Source organism: Vulpes vulpes, chromosome X, assembly GCF_048418805.1.
Source record: "Vulpes vulpes isolate BD-2025 chromosome X, VulVul3, whole genome shotgun sequence".
NCBI lineage: Eukaryota > Metazoa > Chordata > Mammalia > Carnivora > Canidae > Vulpes > Vulpes vulpes.
Window position 1 is genome coordinate 43,311,988 of NC_132796.1, and position 21,723 is coordinate 43,333,710.

Here is a 21,723-nt window from a genome sequence, read left to right on the forward strand (position 1 = left end):
ACGGTAGGAAGTAGGGCCCTGCCTCCCACCAAGACTCAAACTAAGGGAGAATCTTCCAAGATGGAGATTTAGATGCTAGGCAGTCACTAGGGTTCACTCCTTTGGTTGTCCAACATTCATGTATACCCTTAGTCCCATATTTACACTAAAAGGCTTCCACTTAATATAGTGCAAATAGAACTCATATAACCAAAAATATACTTGTGTCCTCTCCAAAGGAAGACAACCAAAATCATGAGTTAGAATGCTTTCAGATGCAAGCAACAGAAAACCCAATTGAAATTGGTTTAAGTAATAAATGCAATTTATTGGCTCATTTAATTGAGAAGTTCATAGGTAGGGCAGACTTCAGGCATGGTATGATCAGTAATATGGTCCCGTTTCTCTGTGGCCCTCTTGATTCTGGCTTCTTCATTTGTCAGCTCCATCCTCAGGTATGCCTTTCATATGTTCACAAGATGGCTAACAGCACCAATCAGACAACATGCTTCTTTGCTCATATCTAGGAAAAAAACAGGTCAATTATTTTCCTCAAAAGCTGTAAAAAATCCTAATCCTTGGTGTGATTTAATCACCCCTGAAACAATCATCACTGTGGCAAGGAGGGTAAAATTGCTCAGATTGGTTTATTCACATAGGCTTATACCTAGAGCTGATGGTGTGATCAATCCCACTCAAACTGCATAGTTGTTATACAATGGAGGAAGAGAGGAATGGATGTTGAAGAATGATCACAATGTCCACTACAAGAGAGTAAACTAGGAAACAGCATGATATGGTGCCCAATTCAGAAGAGTAATTAATGCTCCAGAATCACAGCTATGACACAAGGCCTACAGAGTAATCAGTCCAAATTGGAGTAGGAAGACAAAAGGCTCCAAGAAGAAGGTATCTGGTAAAAACAGGGATTCAAATGATTTTATACCTCCTTGAGAATTTAGAACAACTTCAGAAGGTAATAAATTGGAAAATTCAAGGGAAAAGGGTAATTAGAAACCTCAGGGGAAACAAATTGTAGAAGAAAAGAAATGTAATTTCAATACACTCATTAGGTCTTTGTGGAACAATATGTACATACTCATAATAGTGTAAATACTTTATTGACTTTAAACTTTCAGAATGACCTATTGGCAAAGTATGGATGATTTAATTGTGGTTACAAAACAGAGTGTAAATATGACTAACCTTATTAAGGAAAACATAAAAGTACAGATGACAGAAGAGAGATAGAGAGAGGGAGTATAAGTCTACTATTAAAGGTACAAAGGTAGGGAATATTAGATATATAATCAGTGATATGGCTATACTAAGGGCATTAGAGGAGGGCAGTTGAGTAGTATAAATAGCATTATGTTAGTAGAAAATGACTAAAATTGATAAATAAGTTGATAAATAGAAAATATCTGTATATTATTTAGAGATATGGTAGACAATTACCAGAAGGATAAATTAAAAAATATCCAAATGTTAAAAGTAAGCTAGTAGACTTCCAGGTCAAGTTGGCAGACTTACCACATGTTTATTTCCACTCCTTCTTGAGACTGCTAAAAAGACAGTACGGGAAAAGGGAAAAGGTACAAAAACACAATGATGAAGAGAATGGGAGGGGGTCTATCAGCAAAAAAGAAGATATTAGAATAGATTTCTGGGAGATAGGAATTAAATGGAGGAGTGGTGACTGAAAAAGAATAGTGGAGGATGCCATAGCTGGGAGTATGCATGGAGGTGATGTGATGAAGGAAGGACCTGATCTTTCTCTGCAGTAACCTTGAATGTCTTGGGTCTTGACAACGTCAGGTATGATGAAGGGTGGGAATGAGATGTGCAGCTGAAAACAGTTTAATTGAAAGGCTGAATATAAAATCATTGACTTATCCCCTTATGCACAATGCACAGCAGCTAGGTATCTACTCATTAGGCAAAAACCAGAGGGTTCTGCTCTAAGGAAACTAAACAACCTCAGGGAAAATATTTTTGCTTTCTGACATTCAGAGACTCTGCAGCATAGCAGTCAGTTTTCCTTCAATCATTCTAAAGGAAAGTCACCAGTTGCCTACCTCTTTCCTCACACACAGAGCTTTCAATCATATTTTTATTGCTGCATTCTTAAATACCAGTCAACAACCATGGATTGATAAGTATTTGAGAAAATGCTGCAACATGAAAGAAAGAGATAAAAATAAGTGATGGAAGTAAACAATCTCAAAGGAAGTAGGTATTTCAAATAAGAGAAGGAAATATAAAAATGCCTCTAATCATCTCCTTCAGAGATTTAAGGTGATGACACATCCATAAAACATGAACAAAATGCTCAAAGAAAGGAGAAGAGAACATTAATGAATACTTCAAAATTATAAGTGTGATTGCCAAAATGAAAGGAAGTGCAATAGAAAGATGGGAAGATAAAGTCAAATTTTCTTCCAGAAAATAAAAAGAAAGCCAAAAAAAAAAAAGAGGTGGAGAGAGCTATGAAGGGAGGAAAGAGGAAGACAGGGAGAAAAAGTGAGGGAGGGAGATGGAAAATAGGAGAGAAAGGATAAACTATAAAAGATCAATCCAGGAGGTTTAACATCTAATGTTAAGGAGTTCCACGAGAGAACAAAGGAGAGGAATGCATCAAAGACATGATATAAGAGAATTTCTCAGTGTTAAAGGACTTTAGAAGAGGTTGGGAAGATGGTGGTGGAGAGTAGGACCCTATGCTCACCTTGCCCCATGAATTCTAGATAAACTATCATATCTTCCTAAATACCCCAGAAATCGACCTAAGGACCGGCAGAACAAACTCCAAAACTAAAGTCAGAGAGGAGGCTTCATCAAAGAAGGTAAAAAGGGTGGAGACATGGTTTGGGAGATAAATGTATCATCACCTCCAAAATGGGGGAGGAAGCCATGGTTACAGAGAGGGCAAGAGACAGACTAGCCACATGGGAGCCCAAATAGGGAAGACAAATCTCCATAGCAATTGGCTTGGAAAGTGAGAGGAGCTGAATTTTGTTAGTTCTTGCAACAAGTGGGGCTTAAAAGCAAGAGTCTTATGATCAACAGGTTTGGTTCTGAGAGGGCATGGAGAGCATTGGGGCTCTTTTTGAAGAAAAGGCAGAGCAAATGACCCATGGACATACAGCATGGAAACAGTGATTGGAAGAGCACTTGGGGCACACAGTGGGGAGGTTAATGCTCATCTTGGAACATGTTGAGAGAGGCAGCATTCACAGAGAAAACCCTCGACTGGGGGTGGGGTTGGGGTGGGGGAGGAGACCTGGCAGGTGCCATTTCCCTCTGGATAGGCACAGGGCCACCTGTGGGGACCAATATAGTGCTTACACTCACTACTTAACTTGTTTAGAAAAACTCCTTCTGTCCCCCTCAGTCTGGTGAAACCGCCCTTTCCCAGTCATGCTTCTTCAGACCCAGCATGGTAGGCCCCCTACTCCAGAATAACTGCCCAAACCTCCTGCCAACACTGTGTCTCCCAACCCAGGAGCTTTGTATGGCTTCAGTTCTGGAGGTGGTGGTGACAGGATTCATTCACAAGCAGACCAGAGCACACCTAGGTAAAACTTACCCCTTTGAGGCCAGGAACCAAACACTGCTCCAAACAGGCAAAGAGAGCCTCTGCAGTTAACTGGTCTGAAGGCTAAAGTGGCCAACACCCAACAGCAGAGCACTAGCAGCACACATTGGAGACACTCCCTGAAAGGCCAGGTCCTGGGGAACAGTGGACACTATACTGCAGGGCATCAGAAAATATCTTCTTCATAAAGCCATTAACTTCAAGAACAGAAGATGTAGATGACTTTCCTAAAGCACAGAAACACATGCAGACGCTTAGACAAAATGAGAATATAGAGGAATTTGACCCAAATAAAAGAACTAGACAAAACCATGACCAGAGATCTTTTTTTTCCAGTTTTACTAATTTATTTTTATTTAAATTCAATTAACATTTAGTGCATTATTAGTTTCAGAGGTAGAAGTCAGTGATTCATTCTCATATAACACCCAGTGCTGATCACATCATGTGCCCTCCTTTTTTTTTAATAAATTAATTTTTATTGGTGTTCAATTTACCAACATACAGAATAACACCCAGTGCTCATCCCGTCAAGTGTCCCCCTCAGTGCCCATCACCCATTCACCCCCACCCCCCGCCCCCTCCCCTTCCACCACCCCTAGTTCGTTTCCCAGAGTTAGGAGTCTTTATGTTCTGTCTCCCTTCCTGATTTTTCCCACACATTTCTTCTCCCTTCCTTTATATTCCCTTTCACTATTATTTATATTCCCCAAATGAATGAGGACATACACTGTTTGTCCTTCTCCGATTGACTTACTGCACTCAGCATAATACCCTCCAGTTCCATATATGTTGAAGCAAATGGTGGGTATTTGTCGTTTCTAATGGCTGAGTAATATTCCAGTGTATACAAAGACCACATCTTCTTTATCCATTCATCTTTCAATGGACACCGAGGCTCCTTCCACAGTTTGGCTATTGTGGACATTGCTGCTAGAAACATCGGGGTGCAGGTGTCCTGGCGTTTCATTGCATCTGAATCTTTGGGGTAAATCCCCAACAGTGCAGAGATCTAAGTAAAACAGATATCTATATCTATATCTATATCTATATCTATATCTATATCTATATCTATATCTATATCTATATCTAACATGCATGATAGAGAATTTAAAGTAATGATGATAAAGATACTCACTGGACTTGAGGAAAGAGTAGAAGACATCAGCGAGACCTCTAACACAGGGATAAGGAATAACAGAAGAGATAAATAAATAGAATGAGAAATATACTTGATAGAATGAACAGCAGGCTAGGAAAAGCAAAGGAAAGAATTAATGACTTAGAAAACAGAGTAATGGAAAGTAACCAAGTTGAACAAAAGACAAAAAAGGATTCTGCAACATGATAATAGACTTAGGGGACTCAGTGACTCCATCACCTGTTATTGCATTCATATTTTAGGAGCTCAAGAAGGGGAAGAGAGAGAAAATGGGGTACAACATTTATTTGAAGAAATAATAGCTGAAATATTCCCTAATCTAGGGAAGGAAACAGATATCTAAATCTAGGAGGCACAGAGAACCCCCAACAAAATCAACAAAAGTGGATCCACACTAAGACATACTATAATTAAAATGGCAAAATGTACTGATGAAGAAAAAATTTTTAAAGCATCAATGGTGAAAGGGAATAAAGGGGAAAGGAGAAGAAAATGAGTGGGAAATATCAGTGAGGGTGAAAGAACATGAAAGACTCCTAACTCAAGGTAATGAACAAGGGGTAGTGGAAAGGGAAGTGGGCGGGGGGTTGGGGTGACTGGGTGACGGGCACTGAGGGGGGCATTTGACGGGATGAGCACTGGGTGATAAGCTATATGTTGGCAAATTGAACTCCAATTAAAAAAAAAAAGCATCAAGACAAAAGAAGACAGTTACATACAAGGTAAAGCCCATAAGGTTAGCAGGGGATTTCTCAGCAGAAAGATGCAAGCCAGAAGGGAAGGGAGTGGCATGATAGGTTCAAAATGCTAATGGGAAAAATCTACAGCCAAGAATACTTTATCCAGCAAGGCTATCGTTCAGAATAGAAGAAGAAATAAGAATTTCTCAGATAAACAAAAACTAAAGGAGTTCATAACCACAAAACCAGCCCTGTAAGAAATATTAAAGGGAACTCTGAGTCGAAAGGAGAGGTCAAAAGTGACTGTATAATGATAGGAAAACACAAAAGTAGTAAAAATGAATATTCCTTTAACAGGAATATTAGTTCAGGAACTCAGTTCAGGAACTCACAAAACAAAAGGATGTAAAATACAACAACATATACCAAAAACATGAGGAGGAGAGGAGTAAGAATGGGTTCAAACTTAAATGACCATCAAATTAATATAGACTACTATATAGTAGAAGAGATTATATCCAAATTTAGTGGATAACCATACATCAAAACCCACTAATGAATTTGCAAAGAGTAAAAATAAATCCAAATATATGACTAAAGAAAACAGCAGCCATAAAAGAAAGACAAGAAAGAATCAGAGAAAATCTTCAAAATCCACCGAAAAAATAATAAAATGGCAATAAATACATATCTATAAATAATTATTTTGAATGTAAATGGGCTAAATGCTCCAATCAAAAGATGTAAGGTGACAGAAGGGATGAAAAAAATAAGACACATCTATATGCTTCCCATAAGAGACTCATTTTAGACCTACAGACACCTGCAGATGGAAAGTGAGGGGATAGAGAAACACCTAGCATGCAAGTGGATATGAAAATAAAGTTAGAGTAGCAATACTTACCTCAGATGAACTAGAATTTAAAACAAAGACTGTAACAAGAGACAAAGTAGGACACTATATAATACCAAAGGGGCCAATCCAACAAGAAAATATAACAATTGAAAATATGCACCCGGGGATCCCTCGGTGGCGCAGCGGTTTGGCGCCTGCCTTTGGCCCAGGGCGCGATCCTGGAGACCCGGGATCGAATCCCACGTCGGGCTCCCGGTGCATGGAGCCTGCTTCTCCCTCTGCCTATGTCTCTGCCTCTCTCTCTCTCTCTCTCTCTCTCTCTCTGTGTGTGTCTGTGTGTGTGTGACTATCATAAATAAATAAAAATTTAAAAAGAAAGAAAGAAAATATGCACCCAAAATATTAACACCCGAATATATAAACTGTTAAAAACAAACATAAAGGAACTAACTGATAATAATACAGTAATAGTAGTGGACTTTAACACTCTACTTACATCGATGGACAGATGAACTTAAAAGAAAATCAACAAGGAAACAATGGCTTTGAAGGGCACACTGGACCGGATGGGGTTAACAGATATATTCAGAACATTCCAACCTAAAACAGCAGAATACACATTCTTTTCAGATGTACACATAACACTTTCCAGAAGAGATCACATATTTAGTCACTAAACAGGCCTCAACAAATACAAAAGAATCAAAGTCATAACATGCATCTTTTCTTTCTTTCTTTTTTTAAAAAAGACTTTATTTATTTGAGAGAGAGAGAAAGAGAGAGAGAGAGAGAGAGAGAGATCATTTACAAGTGAGAGATGGAGGAGTAGAGGGAGAGGCAGAGTCCCAGAGGAGTGGAAGCCCAATGGGGGACTGGATTCCAGGACCTCAGTCAGTTGACTGAGCCACCTAGGCACCTCGTACCATGCACCTTTTCTGACCACAATGGTTTGAAACTAGAAGTCAACCACAAGAAAAAATCTGGAAAAAGCATAAATACATGGAGGTTAAATAATATGCCCCTATGCAATGAATGAGTCAACCAGGATATCAATGAAGAAATTTTAAAAGTACATGGAAACAAATGAAAATAAACACACACACACACACACACACACACACACACACACACACACAAGAAAATAAAAACAGTCCAAAACCTTTTGGATGCAGTAAATGCGGTACTGAGAGGGAAGTTTATAGCAATACAGGCCTACCTCAAGAAGCAAGAAAAAATTCAAACAACTTAACCTTACACTTAAAGGGACTGGATAAAGAACAATAAACAAAACCTAAAACTGGCAGAAGGAAAGCAATAATAAGATTAGAGTATAAATAAATAATATAGAAATGGAAAACATGATAGAATAGATCAATGAAACCAGGAGCTGGTCCTTTGAAAGAAATCAACACAATTGATAAACTTCTAGCCAGGTTCATCAAGAAAAAAGACAAGGCCTCAAATAAATAAAATCACAGATTAAAGGGGAGAAATAAGACCTAACACCATAGAAATACAATTTGAAGAGACTATTATGAAAAACTCTATGCCAACAAATTGGATAACCCAGAACAAATGGATAAAATCCTAGAAACATATAAATTACCAAAACCCAAAAATAAAGAAATAGAAAAATTGAACAGACTGATAACCAGCAAAGGCATTGGATCAGTTATCAAATAACTCCCAATAAACAAAATTCCAGGGCCAGATAGCTTCATAGGCAAATTCTATCAAATAGTTAAAGAAAAATTAATACTATTCTTCTCAAACAGTTCCAAAAAAATAGAAAAGAGAGGAAAACATCCAAATTCATTCTATGAGGCCAGCATTACCCTGACTCTAAAACCAGATAAAGATACCACAAAAAGAGAACTACAGGCCAATATCCCTCATGAACATAGATGCAAAAATCCTCAACAAAATACTAGCTAACTGAATCTAACAACAAATTTAAAATTATTCACCATGGTCTTGTGGGATTTATTTCTGGGTTGCAAGCGTGGTTCAATATTTTCAAATCAGGGGATCCCTGGGTGGCGCAGCGGTTTGGCGCCTGCCTTTGGCCCAGGGCGCGATCCTGGAGACCCGGGATCGAATCCCACATCGGGCTCCCGGTGCATGGAGCCTGCTTCTCCCTCTGCCTGTATCTCTGCCTCTCTCTCTCTCTCTGTGACTATCATAAATAAATAAAAATTAAAAAAAAATTAAAAAAAAATTTTCAAATCAATCCACATGATACATCACATCAATAAGAGAAAGGATAGGAACCATATGATCACTTCAGTAGATGCAGAAAAAGCATCTGACAAAGTACAACATCCGTTCATGATAAAAAACCCTCAACAAAGTAGATTTAAAGAAAACATCTCAACCTAATAAAGGCCACTTATGAAAAACCCACAGCAAACATCATACTCAATGGGGAAAAACTCAGAACTTCCCCCTAAGGTCAGGAACAAGACAAGGATGTCCACTCTCATGACTTTTCTCAACACAGTACTGGAAGTCCTAGCCACAGCAATCAGACAACAAAAAGAAGTAAGAGCTATCCAAATTGGTAAGGAAGAAGTGAAACTTTCGTTATCTGTAGAAAGTGTGAGCTATATATAGAAAACCCAAAAGACTACCAGAAAACTACTAGAACTGATAAGTGAATTCAGTAGTTACAGAATACAAAATTAACATATAGGATTCTGTTACATTTCTACATACTAATAATGAAGCAGCAGAAGGAGAAATTAATAACATAATTCTATTTATAATTGTGCCAAAAATAATAATAACAAGATTTATTCTTTCTCTAGGAATAAACTTAACCATGGAGGTAGAAGAATTGTACTCTGGAAACTATAAAGCATTGGTGAAAGAAATTGAAGATGACACAAGGAAATGGAAAGACATTCCATGCTATGGATTGGAAGAACAATGTTAAAATGTCTATACGACCCAAAGCAATCTACACATTAAATACAATCCCTATCACAATACCAATAGAAATTTTCACAGAACTAGAATAAACAATCCTAAAATTTGTATAGAACCACAAAAGACCCCAAATAGCAAAAACAATACTGAAAAAGAAAAAGAAAATGGGAGGTATCAAAATTTCAGAGTTCAAGTTATATTCTGGATACTGTAATAATAAAAACAGTATGGTACTGGCACAAAAATAGACACATAGATAATAGAAGTGAACAGAAAGCCCAGAAACAAACCCACAATTATATGGTTCATTAATCTTTGACAAAGAAAGCAAGAATATGCAATGGAAAAGACAGTCTCTTTAAAAAATGGTGTTAGGAAAACTGGATGGTTACATGCAAAAGAATGAAATTTGTCCACTTTTTTACACCATACATGAAAATAACCCCCATATGGATTGAAGACCTAAATGTGAGACCTGAAATTGTAAAAATCCTAGAAAAGGACACAGGCTGTTGGTTGTAGCAACAGTTTTCTAGATATATCTCCCAAGGCAAGGAAAACAAAAGCAAAAATAAACTATTAGGACTTAATCAAAATAAAAACTTCTGCACAGCAAAAGAAACAGTCAACAAACTAAAAGACAACCTACAGAATGGGAGAAGATATTTGCAAATGACCTATCAGATAAAGGGCTAGTATCCAAGACCTATAAAGAACGTATTAAACTCAACACCCAAGAAACAAACAATCCAATCATGAAATGGGCAAAAGACATGAACAGAAATCTCACAGAGGAAGACATAGACATGGCCAACAAGCACATGAGAAAATGCTTTGCATCACTTGCCATCAGGGAAATACAAATCAAAACCACAATGAGATACCACCTCACACCAGTGAGAATGGGGAAAAGTAACAAGACGGGAAACAACAAATGTTGGAGAGGATGTGGAGAAAGGGGAACCCTCTTGCACTGTTGGTGGGAATGTGAAATGGTATAGTCACTCTGGAAAACTGTGTGGAGGTTCCTCAAAGAGTTAAAAATAGAGCTACCCTACAACCCAGCAATTGCACTGCTGGGGATTTATCCCAAACATACAGAGGCAGTGAAACGCCAGGACACCTGCACCCCAATGTTTCTAGCAGCAATGTCCACAATAGCCAAACTGTGGAAGGAGCCTCGGTGTCCATCGAAAGATGAATGGATAAAGAAGATGTGGTCTATGTATACAATGGAATATTACTCAGCCATTAGAAATGACAAATACCCACCATTTGCTTCAAGGCAGATAGACCTGGAGGGTATTAAGCTGAGTGAAGTAACTCAATTGGAGAAGAACAAACATTATATGGTCTTATTCATTTGGGGACTATAAAAAATAGTGAAAGGAATTAAGGGGAAAGGAGAGAAAATGAGTGGGAAATATCAGTGAGGGTGACAGAACATGAGAAACTGCTAACTCTGGTAAACAAACAAGGGGTCGTGGAAAGGGAGGTGGGCGGGGGATTGGGGTGATTGGGTTACAGGCACTGAGGGGGCACTTGACGGGATCAGCACTGGCAAATTGAACTACAATAAAAAATATACAAAAATAATAAAAAATAAAATAAAAAATAATAAAAAGATGAACCATTTAACATTCTAATGAAGATGATCTGGCTTTGAATTTTGGCCCACCTGAAGCTGATGAGTAGCGGAATCCAGGCAAGAACATAGCTGCACTTAGTATTTATTAGTACCTTATATATGTAGCACCAGAATTGTCATTTGAATTGCAAGTTAAATCTTCTCTATAGTTTGGCTGATTCTCTAAAAACAAAGCAAAACAAAACAGAAAATAGCAAGTGTTAATAAGGATGTGGAGAAATTGGAAACCTGTGCACTCTGGTGGCAATGTAAAATGGTGTAATAACTCTGGAATCAGTATGGTTGTTCCTCAAAAAATTAAAAATAGAATTACCATATGATCCAGCAATTTCACTCCTGGATATAAATCCAAAATAGTTGAAATCAAGGTTTCAAAGAGATATTTGTACACTTATGTTCATAGCAAGCATTTTCCACAATAGCCAAAATGCAGAAGCAACTCAAGTGTCCATCAGTGGATGAATGGATAAACAAATGTATTATATTCATGCAATGAAATATTATTCAGGCCTAAAAATGAAGGAAATTCTGACATATGCTACAAAGTAGATGAACCTTGAGGACATTATGCTAAGTGAAATATGCCAGTCATCACTTACATGATGTGTATAGAGTAGTCAAATTCATAGAGACATAAAGTTGAGTGGTGGTTGCCAGGTCCTGGGAGGGGGACATGGGGCTATCCATTCACTTATTGTTTAATGGTTTAAGAGTTTCAGGTGTGCAAGTTGAAAAATTTCTTGAGATTGGTTGTTCAACATTGTGAATATACTTAACATTACTAAACTGAGGATGCCTGGGTGGCTAAGCAGTTGAGTATCTGCCTTTGGCTTAGGGCATGTTCCTGATCTGGAGATGGAATCCCGCATCAGGCTCCCTGAGAGGAGCCTGCTTCTCCCTCTGTCTGTCTCTCTGCTTCTTTCTCTGTTTCTCATGAATAAATAAATAAAATCTTTTAAAAAACATTACTGAACTGTACACTTAAGAATGGTTAAGATAGTAAATGTTATGTATATTTTAAACACAGCTATAAAAATTAGAAAAACAAGGGATGATAAAAATAAATTTATGTTTACTTAATTTGACAGCTGAGTAAAAATGGAACAATCCTCAATAACCACAAACTACCAAAATGCAGCCAAGAAAATACAAACTGAATATACCTATAACCATTATGGAAAATAAATGTATATTAAAATCCCCCCCAAAAAAATAAAATAAAATCTCCCCAAAAAGAAAACTCCAGGACCAAATGGTTTCACTGGATAATGTTACCAAACATTAAAAAAAGCCCACCATTTTTACATACACATGGCAGAAGAAGGAATACTTCTCAACTCATTTTATGAAGGCAGAATTATCCAAATACCAAAGAAGACAAAGACTGCATACAAAAAGGAAAACTATAGAGACCAATATCCCTCCTGAAATATAAATTCAAGGATCCCCTCACCGACATTTAACAACTGGAATCCAATAACGTATAAAAAATAGAGTATGTCACAACCAAGTAGGATTTACTACAGGTATACAAGTCTAGTTCAATATTAAAAACTCAGTCAATGCAATCCAGTTAATCAACAGGACATAGAGGACAAGTCAAATGATCATATATATAATCACACAGAAGAAAAAAATCATATGAAGATAAACTGTTGATCTTCAGCATTGGCACATAATTTGCACAGAAAAAGGATTTGGCAAAATCCAACATCCATTCATGATTATTTTTGTTACTACACAAGAAACAGAGAGGAATTTCCTCAACTTGAAAAGAGCATCTTAAAAAAAAAACCAACATACTTACTGATGTGAGGCTAGGGATGCCTGGCTGGCTCATACCTATACCTGGTGCCTGGGTGGCTGCCTTTGGCTCAAGTCATGAAGTTCTGGGATCGAGCCCTGCATCTGGCTCCGTGCTCACCAGGGAACCTGCTTCTCCCTCTGCCCCTTCCCCCTCACTCATTTTCTCTCTCTCAAATAAATAAATAAAATCTATTTAAAATTATATGAGGCTAAATGTTCTCTCTCTAAGACTGAGTACTGAAAGATCTAGCTACTGCAATAAGGCAATTTAAAAAAAGAAAAGTAATACAAATTTTAAAGGAAGAAATTAAACACTCTCTCGACAGATGATATGATTGAAAATGAAGGGTATCTACCAAAAACAACAGAACCTTCCTAGACTAATAAGTGAGTTCAGCAAGGTCACAATACAAGATCAATACACAAAAGTCATTTACATTTCTATGTGTATGAAAAAAATGGAAAACAAAAGATTAAAAGGCAATACTATTTACAATTGCTCCAGAGGAAATGATATATATGCATAAAACTAACAAAAGTGTACAAAATCTGTATGATGAAAATTATGCATTGCTGATGAAAGAAATCAAAGAAGATCTAAATGCCAAGAGCTAGGGGAGAAGCAATCCAGGCCAGCTATCTCATCAATATTCAACTAACTGGAAAGAGGAAGGGTAGAACCATGTGGCCTCTCCCTTACATGCTAAATGAGCACATAATGTACTAGAGAATGACCTAAAGAGACCAATACTAAGACACATTTTAGGGATGCCTGGGTGGATCCATGGTTGAGCATCTGCCCTTGGCTCAGGATGTGATCCTGGGATTCCACATCGGGCTCCCCTCAGGGAGCCTGCTTCTCCCTCTGCCTATGTCCTTGCCTCTCTCTGTGTCTCTCATGAATAAATAAAATCTCTTAAAGAAAAGACACATTTTGGCAAGATTACTGGGCCTTTTTTTTAAAGGGAAAAATCCGGGACATTTGCGGAAAAAAATAGAACTTGTGACTTAAAGTGTTAAGAAATTTAGATTATCATAGACTTTTCAACAGAAACATTTTATACCAGAAGAAAATGGGGTCACATATTTAATATGGTTAGCTATATAGTGATGTGAGCTAAGGATTTTACATCCAGCAAGACTGACTTTCAAGTATAAATGACACAGAGAAATTGTTATCAATATGCAGGACTCAGAAAATATCATTTCCATGACCCTTTCCTGAAGAAGAGTCAGCTTCAGATAACAAATATATGTTTATAACCAGACATAAGGACTGGTTGTGAGAATTAACTATATAATTATGGTAAAACTAAGAATCAACATGGGTTAAGTGGGAGAGAGTATTTGTAGGCTATATGCTCTGATACTGTAAATATAGTATGCCTATTTTTAAAAATTTGTGGCAGATAAAAATGGGGTAACATGTACCAAAAATGCTTTACTATCTTCAGTAATTATATTGATAGTATTGTTGGTATAAATGGTAAGCAAGTGAAGAAGACGAAGGATGACAATATTCAACTACAGTCTAGGGATTCACATTTGGGTAATAAAACTGCAAAAAAAATTACAAGGAAGTGATTGTGATAAAATTCAAGATGGTTTCCTACTGGCAGCAAGAGGGTCTATGATTTGAATGTGATACATGGAAGGGGCTTCTTAGGTGACTGGCAAAATTCTATTTCATACCTGTGTAGTTTTCATCTTATAATAAATTTATTAAGCCATTCATTTATTCCATGTGGTTCTCTATATGTTTTATTTTACAGTATAAAGATTATTCTTAAAAAGAGAATATCAGAAATCAATGTAGAAACTGTCTACTTTCCTCTGTAGCTAGAGTTACCATTTTTCACACCAAATGTTTTTTAAAGAATCTGACTTGATAAAGTGTTGTAAGGTTGAAAACATTCACAACAATATCAGTTTTGTTTGTGCACAATAGAGACTTCTGTGTATTGAACAGCTGTTATAAATTGTTAAATTCTTTATATAGATATAGCCTTGGAAATATCATTTGTACAATAATATCTTGTAAGATTCAAAAGACTTAAATTGTTGCAATGTCCTGTTAAAGTCAACTCTAAAAGAAGCCAGTAATTTTTATTGGTTGTCTTATTTAATAAAATCTTTGCCCTGGTAATAATGTTGCAATTGACATCTCTGTGTTACTAAAGGATTTAAATAATTATTTGTAAGGATTTAAATAATTATTTCTGATTTGTTCAACCAAATCAGAAGCCAATCACTAGCACTTTCTTCCCTCTCCACATCAATAACTTTTACTTTATTTAAAAAAATTTTCTTTATTGGAGTTCAATTTGCCTACATTTAGCATAACACCCAGTGCTCATCCCACCAAGTGCCCCCCTCAGTGCCCATCACCCAGTCACCCCCACCCCCCGCCCACCTCCCCTTCCACCACCCCTAGTTCGTTTCCCAGAGTTAGGAGTCCTGCATGTTCTGTCTCCCTTTCTGATATTTCCCACTTATTTTTTCTCCTTTCCCCTTTATTCCCTTTCACAATTTTTTATATTCCCCAAATGAATGAGACCATATAATATTTGTCCTTCTCCAATTGACTTATTTCACTCAGCATAATACCCTCCAGTTCCATCCACGTGGAAGCAAATGGTGGGTATTTGTCATCTCTAATGGCTGAGTAATATTCCAACATAAACACATCTTCTTTATCCATTCATAAACCACATACATAAACCACATACATAAACCACATCTTCTTTATCCATTCATCTTTCCACATCAATGACTTTTAAAAGCATCCTTACTTTGGAAACTTTCTCATTTTAGCAAAAAAGCGTATTATAAGATGGAAAACATTATAATAATTACAATAAATAAACTGTTAGACACGACAGGGTTGAATCTCACAATATTTAGCAAAAGAAGCCAGAGACAAAAGACTATCTTACTATATAATTCCATTTATATAAAGTTCAAAAACGAGAAAAACTCATCTGAAATGTTAACAGATAGGATATTACCCATTATTTGGAGAGACTTAGTGACCAGGAGGGAGTGTGAGGGGGAGACTTAGAGAAATAACTGGGGAATACTTTGAGATAGAGCTTGGATCCTGCCATTACAGAAGGAGGTGCTATCAAGCTAGAGGGCATTTGGAGTTGCAATTTACATTTCATTTGTTGTTTTCTGACTATATCTCCCCATTTAGAACTTTATATAAGAAGTTGACAATGGTCTGGGGAAAGATTCCATTATTCCTGGGTCCTCTGACAATCGTATGCTCTTAATATCATTAAAAAATATCAAAATAAATCATTTACTGGGAAAGAGTCTCAGAAGTTTGACTCAAGAAAATGGTGGAAGAAAAACATTGCAATCATAACAGAACTAATTCAGAAGAGAAAGAAAGAGAGAGAGAGATCTTTCATTCAGCATCATTTGTTTGGTGCATATATTGCATCCAGCAGGGCACATACATGACAGGACAGTGAATCTTGTGATCATCTGTTGTTGGATTATGTTCCTGGAAGAGAAACAAGTCTCTAGTCAGCAAATCTTACTGCCCTAGGCTTGGCTCCTGGCAGATTTCTCTTGTCTCAGGGACAGTCCTGGGAAGATCATTGGGGAGATTGACCTCAAGGAGTTGTGTGGGTACATCAGCCCATTACTGGCTGGGGCTGGCATCTTTTGCCTGGAGTCTGGGGATTTCCAGAGGAGCTAAGACTCTCAGCCATGCTGGTTAAGTTGTACACAGCCTCTGTTCTCAAGGTTTGAGATTATTCTGGTAACATGACTCCTCTTGGTGATCTGTAAATTTTGATTTTTAAGACTGTTGTCCATAGGCCAATGCCAGACATCACTCCACTATCTTCTAGCATTCAGATTTGGGAATGAAATCACTGAAGTTAGTTTGACACTCTTTCATTGTAGGTATCCCTTTCTGTCTGAAAAATCAGTACAGTGTTTCAGAATTACATACATCTGTTGTTTTTGACCTTTAAAAAAACTTTTTATTTCAAAATAATTATAGATTCACAGGCACAGATCTTATTTTGAATCTCAGCTCTGTCACTTGCCAACTGTGTCCTTGGCAGGTTATTTAAACTCTCTGAACCTAAATTAACTCTTTGTAACATTTCTTATCATTGCACTTAACCCCACACCCAACCCTCAGGACCATGCACTTGCTGACACTGATCCCCATCCTCAGAAGCACTCCATCAATTAAAAACTGTCCCTAGGGATGCCTGGGTGGCTCAGCGGTTGAGCGTCTGTCTTTGGCTCAGGGAGTGATCCCGGGGTCCGGGATCGGGTCCCATATTGGGCTCCTTGCAGGGAGTCTGCCTTTTGTGTCTCTGCCTCTCTCTGTGTGTCTCTCATGAATAAATAAATAAAATAGTTTAAAACACTGTCCCTAACCATACAGCTCCACTACTCCAGACCCAGAGCACTAGGCAACATCACTGCATCTAATCCTTACAGTTCAAGGGTCCTGGAAGTTTCTAAACCCAGAAACACATGGCCCATTGTGCTGGCTTTAGAGCTCCTCCACCAATCTGCAATAGAATTCTGATAGTGTTAGTGTCCATTAGTCTATGATAAGGACTTACTATGTTGACAATCTAGTGACCTAGCTAACTCTATTTTGCCTCCAGTCCATTTTCCCTGGTCACGGCCTGGATCAATACATTTTCTCATTTTCCCTCTCTCTCTTAATGCTCTGGCTTCCTCTCCCTTCATTTTCCCTCTCTCTCTTAATGCTCTGGCTTCCTCTCCCTTCATGTACTGCACTCCATCCCTTCTCCTTGGTCTCTCAGATCCTTACATTGTGCTCCCTGTAATTTCTGCTTTGTAATACAGACTCTTCTACATTCTCATATTCTCTGAATATTCTTTTCTCTTCCTGCCTTAACTCAATCCTAGCTATCCCCAGTCACCCAACTTCTACAGCAACTCTCTGCAGTGTGGCTGCTCATTCTTATTCCTCACATATAGCAGGGTACAGACATAAAGATGGTGTCATCATTACTTCACAGTGCTACCACAAGCAGTACTTCATCTTCATTATGAAAAAGACCATGCTCCTTTAAGGCTTCTGCCATTTGGCTCTACCACTCTTCATTACTGTCACCTACAAACATATTAGACACATTACTTCACACATTTATAACCTTGGCACATGGTTCATAGTTTTCACCTCAACTCCTGCTGTCATCCTGAATAAATTCAATATTCATCCTATCCAAAAACCTCCTTTCCATGTTCTAATCTCTAATGTCTTTTTCCTCCACTCATCTCAGTTCCTTATGCCTACAATTACTTCCTGGATTTTATCATAAAGCAAAATTTCTCCGCCTCAGAAAGTTATTTAAATATCCTACCCTAACCAAAGCCTTCTCCTTTCAGTTTGATACTCTACTACTTCCACTCCACCACTTTGTAGACCTCATAACGATTGATAGAACTGACCCATCTACTTTCTTTCTTTCGCTTTTTTCCCCATCTACTGTGTCATTTTTCCCTTATCCAAATTAGAATCCATGGCTCATATTTTCAATGACTTTATTGCAAATACCCTCATTCCTTTTCCCCATTGACTTTTCTTTGCAATCATTAGATAATTCCAACCATGGATGCTATGTCCACTCCCAGCTTGCACTTGGCAGTCAAGTATGGCTACAGTAAGTCATATAATGTGGCACATTGCTACCACTCTAAATAAATGGTGATAAATGAACCCTTTAAACTGCCCAAGGGTCCTATCATATTTCTGTTGGGAATTTACTCTTCCATTGTCATCAAAACTCTCATTCAAGCTCTTATCCCCTCATAATTAGCAAATGACTTTGTTTTCTCATTTAGGCAGAGATATCACCTAGAAATAGCCTTACCTTTCCACCACTATTCTATAAAGCTATCTCTATTTGCACCAAAACTCACATGTTCCCTCCTTTTTTCTTTTTTTAAAGATTATTTATTTATTTATTTATTTATTTATTTATTTATTTATTTTTTCATGAGAGACCCAGAGAGACAGGCAGAGACACAGGCAGAATGAGAAGCAGGCTCGCTGTAGAAGTCTGATCTGGGACTCAATCCCAGAACTCTTGGATCACACCCTGAGCTGAAGGCAGACGCTCAACCACAGAGCCCGCCAGGCATCCCTTTCTTCCTCTTTTCTAAACATCACCAATTACCAGTACTTTCTTTGCCCTTCAGCATTCTCAGTATCTTTAAGTATTGATGTACCCTTGTGTTGTATTTCCAGCTTAACTGTAGTGAAAAAATAGTCTTTATGGCACTACAATCATTTTGTCAGTATTCATGCAATTTCAACCTCCTTTAGTCTGGTTTGGGTTCAATCACTCTTACACATGCTCTTGCTAAAATCATTAACGCCAAAAAAAAAATCACTGAATTCAATGATCACTTTTAAGTCCTCAATTCATTGACCTCTCATTATAATTTAACAAAGGTTGAATTACCTCCCATTTTGAATTACCAGCCTTAATTTTCTTGGTAACACACAGCTACCAGTTTGCTATCAACTTATAGTATGTGCAACCATTAAATACAAAATTCCTCAGAGATGTCTCCGAAAGTTCCTCTGTATTTTATGCTATGTCCCTAAAAAATCTCAGTCTCACCTATGGATGTAAGTAAAATAGCAGAATGAAAACAAATAAGAAAATAACCAGAGAAACTGAAGACAGAATAGAAATGACCCAGCTGAACACAGTTCTAGAACTGAAAACTGACCTCAGCTAGGCTATATTTATATAGAAGATAAACATACAAAAAATCAATTGCATTTTATATACTATCATAAAATTAAGATTATGTAAACTAAACTATATAAATTTTAAATGAACAATTGCTATAAAACAAAGTACTTATATGTGAATCTAACAAAACATGTAAGAATCGTATGCTGAAAACTATAAAATGCTAATGAAAGATATCAAAGATCTAAATACACAGAGACATTCCATGCTCATTGATTAAAAGATTCACCATAGCAAGGATATCTTTTCTCCCAGAATGATATAGAAGTTTAATGGAATTCCTACCAAAGCTACCAGCAAGGATAGATTATTCTAATATTTGTATGGAAAGGCAAGGGAACTAGAATAATTTAAGTGGGTTGAATGTTGGTTCCCTAAAACATACATCCACTTCCTAACCCCCAAGTCTGTGAATGTGACTTTATTTAGCAAAATAATCCCTGCAAATATGATTAAGTTAATGATCTTGAGATGAGATCATGCTGGATTATCTGAGTCATTCCTAAATGTTAATAACTGTCCTTATAAGAGATGACACAGACACAGGGGATAAGGCACGTGAAGATGGAGGCAAAGATTGAAGTTATGCAGTCACAAGCCAAGAAACACCTGGAGCCACCAGAAGTTAAAAGAGGAAAGGAAACCTTCTCCCCTGTAGCTCTTGGAGGGAGGGCGACCCTACCAACATATCTACAGGTGGCCTCCAGAACTGTAAGAGGATAAATGTATGTTGTTTTGGGACATCAAGCCAGAAATAGATCATTTGTAATAGACAACAGGAAGGTAAGACAATAGCTAGCAGAATTATGGGGAAAGAAACAAGTAGGAAAGTCCTTCTATTTGACTTTAACAAATTATATAGCCACAGTGATCAAGACTGTGTGGTTTTAGCAGAAAGATGAGCACAGAGATCAATTTAAAAAGAACCCAGAAAGAGCTATCTACACATAAATACAGCCAACTCATTTTTTGAAAAAAAGTGCAAAAGCAGTTTAATGAAATGATAGTCTTTTTTCTCCAAGTTGTTAATTTAAATTCAAAATAGTTAACATATAGCGTAGTATTGGTCTCAGGAGTAGAATTTAGTGATTCATCACTTACATATACCACCCAGTGCTCATCATAAGTGCCCTCCTTAATGCCCATCACCCACTTAGCATATTCCCCACCTACCTCCCCTCCAGCAAACCCTCAGTTTGTTCTGTATAGTTAAGAGTCTCTTGTGGTTTGCCTCATTCTCTGTTGTTTTGTTTTGTTTTTATATAGAGAGGGCGAGCAAGGTGGGAGGGAGGAAAGGGAGAGAGAGAATCTTAAGAAGGCTGCATGCTCAGTGCCCAAGATGGGGCTCAATCTCACCTGAGATCATGAGCTGAGCCAAAATAAAGTCAGACGTTTAACCAACTGAGTCACCCAGTTGATATATATACCATATATGTGTGTATAGTGTGTGTGTGTGTGTGTGTGTGTGTGTGTGTGTATACACACCACTTTTTATTTATCCATTCATCAGTCAATCGACAGTTGGGCTCTTTCCAAAATTTGACTATTGTTGGTAATGTTGCATCAGGGTGCATATACTCCTTCTAATCTGTGTTTTTGTATCCTTTGGGTAAATACCTAATAGTGCAATTGATGAATCATAAGGTAGTTCTACTTTTACCCTTTTTTAAAAGATTTTATTTATTTATTCATGAGAGGCAGAGACAGAGAAGCAGAGGAAGAAACAGGCTCCACGCAGGGAGCCCGACGTGGGACTCGATCCCGGGACTCCAGGATCACGCCCTGGGCGGAAGGCAGACGCCAAACCGCTGAGCCACCCAGGGATCCCCCACTTTTAACTTTTTGAGGAATCTCTGTACTGCTTTCCACAGTGGCTGCACCAGTCTGCATTCCCACCAGCAGTACAAGAGAGTTCCCCTTTCTCTGCATCCTCACCAACATTTGCTGTTTCCTGTGTTGTTACGTTTAGCCATTCTGACAGGTGTGAGGTGGCATCTCACTGTGGTTTTGATTTGTATTTCCCTGATGATGAGTGATGTTGAGCATCTTTTCATGTGTCTATTGGCCATTTGGATGTCTTCTTTGGAAAGGTGTCTATTTGGGGCACCTGAGTGGCTCAGTCGGTTAAGCATCTGCCTTCAGCTTGCCTTACCTGAAGGTAAGGTCCTGAGATCAGGTCCCACATCTGGCTCCCTGCTCAGCAGAAACCTGCTTCTCTCTCTCCCTCTGCCACTCCTCCTGCTTGTGTGCGTGCGTGCGCGCTCTCTCTCTCTCTTAAATAAATAAATAAATA

At 37.9% G+C, this 21,723-nt stretch overlaps 1 long non-coding RNA gene across 1 annotated transcript; it reads right to left on the bottom strand.

Annotated features, from left to right (window-relative positions):
* Positions 1-282: 282 nt before the first annotated feature.
* Positions 283-17,560, bottom strand: LOC112911957 (uncharacterized). Its single transcript, XR_003233460.2, has 3 exons — positions 10,882-17,560; positions 3,569-3,804; positions 283-502 (listed from the first exon to the last, which is right to left on the bottom strand). It is a non-coding gene; the product is annotated as an uncharacterized lncRNA (long non-coding RNA).
* Between the last annotated feature and the right edge of the window lie 4,163 nt (positions 17,561-21,723).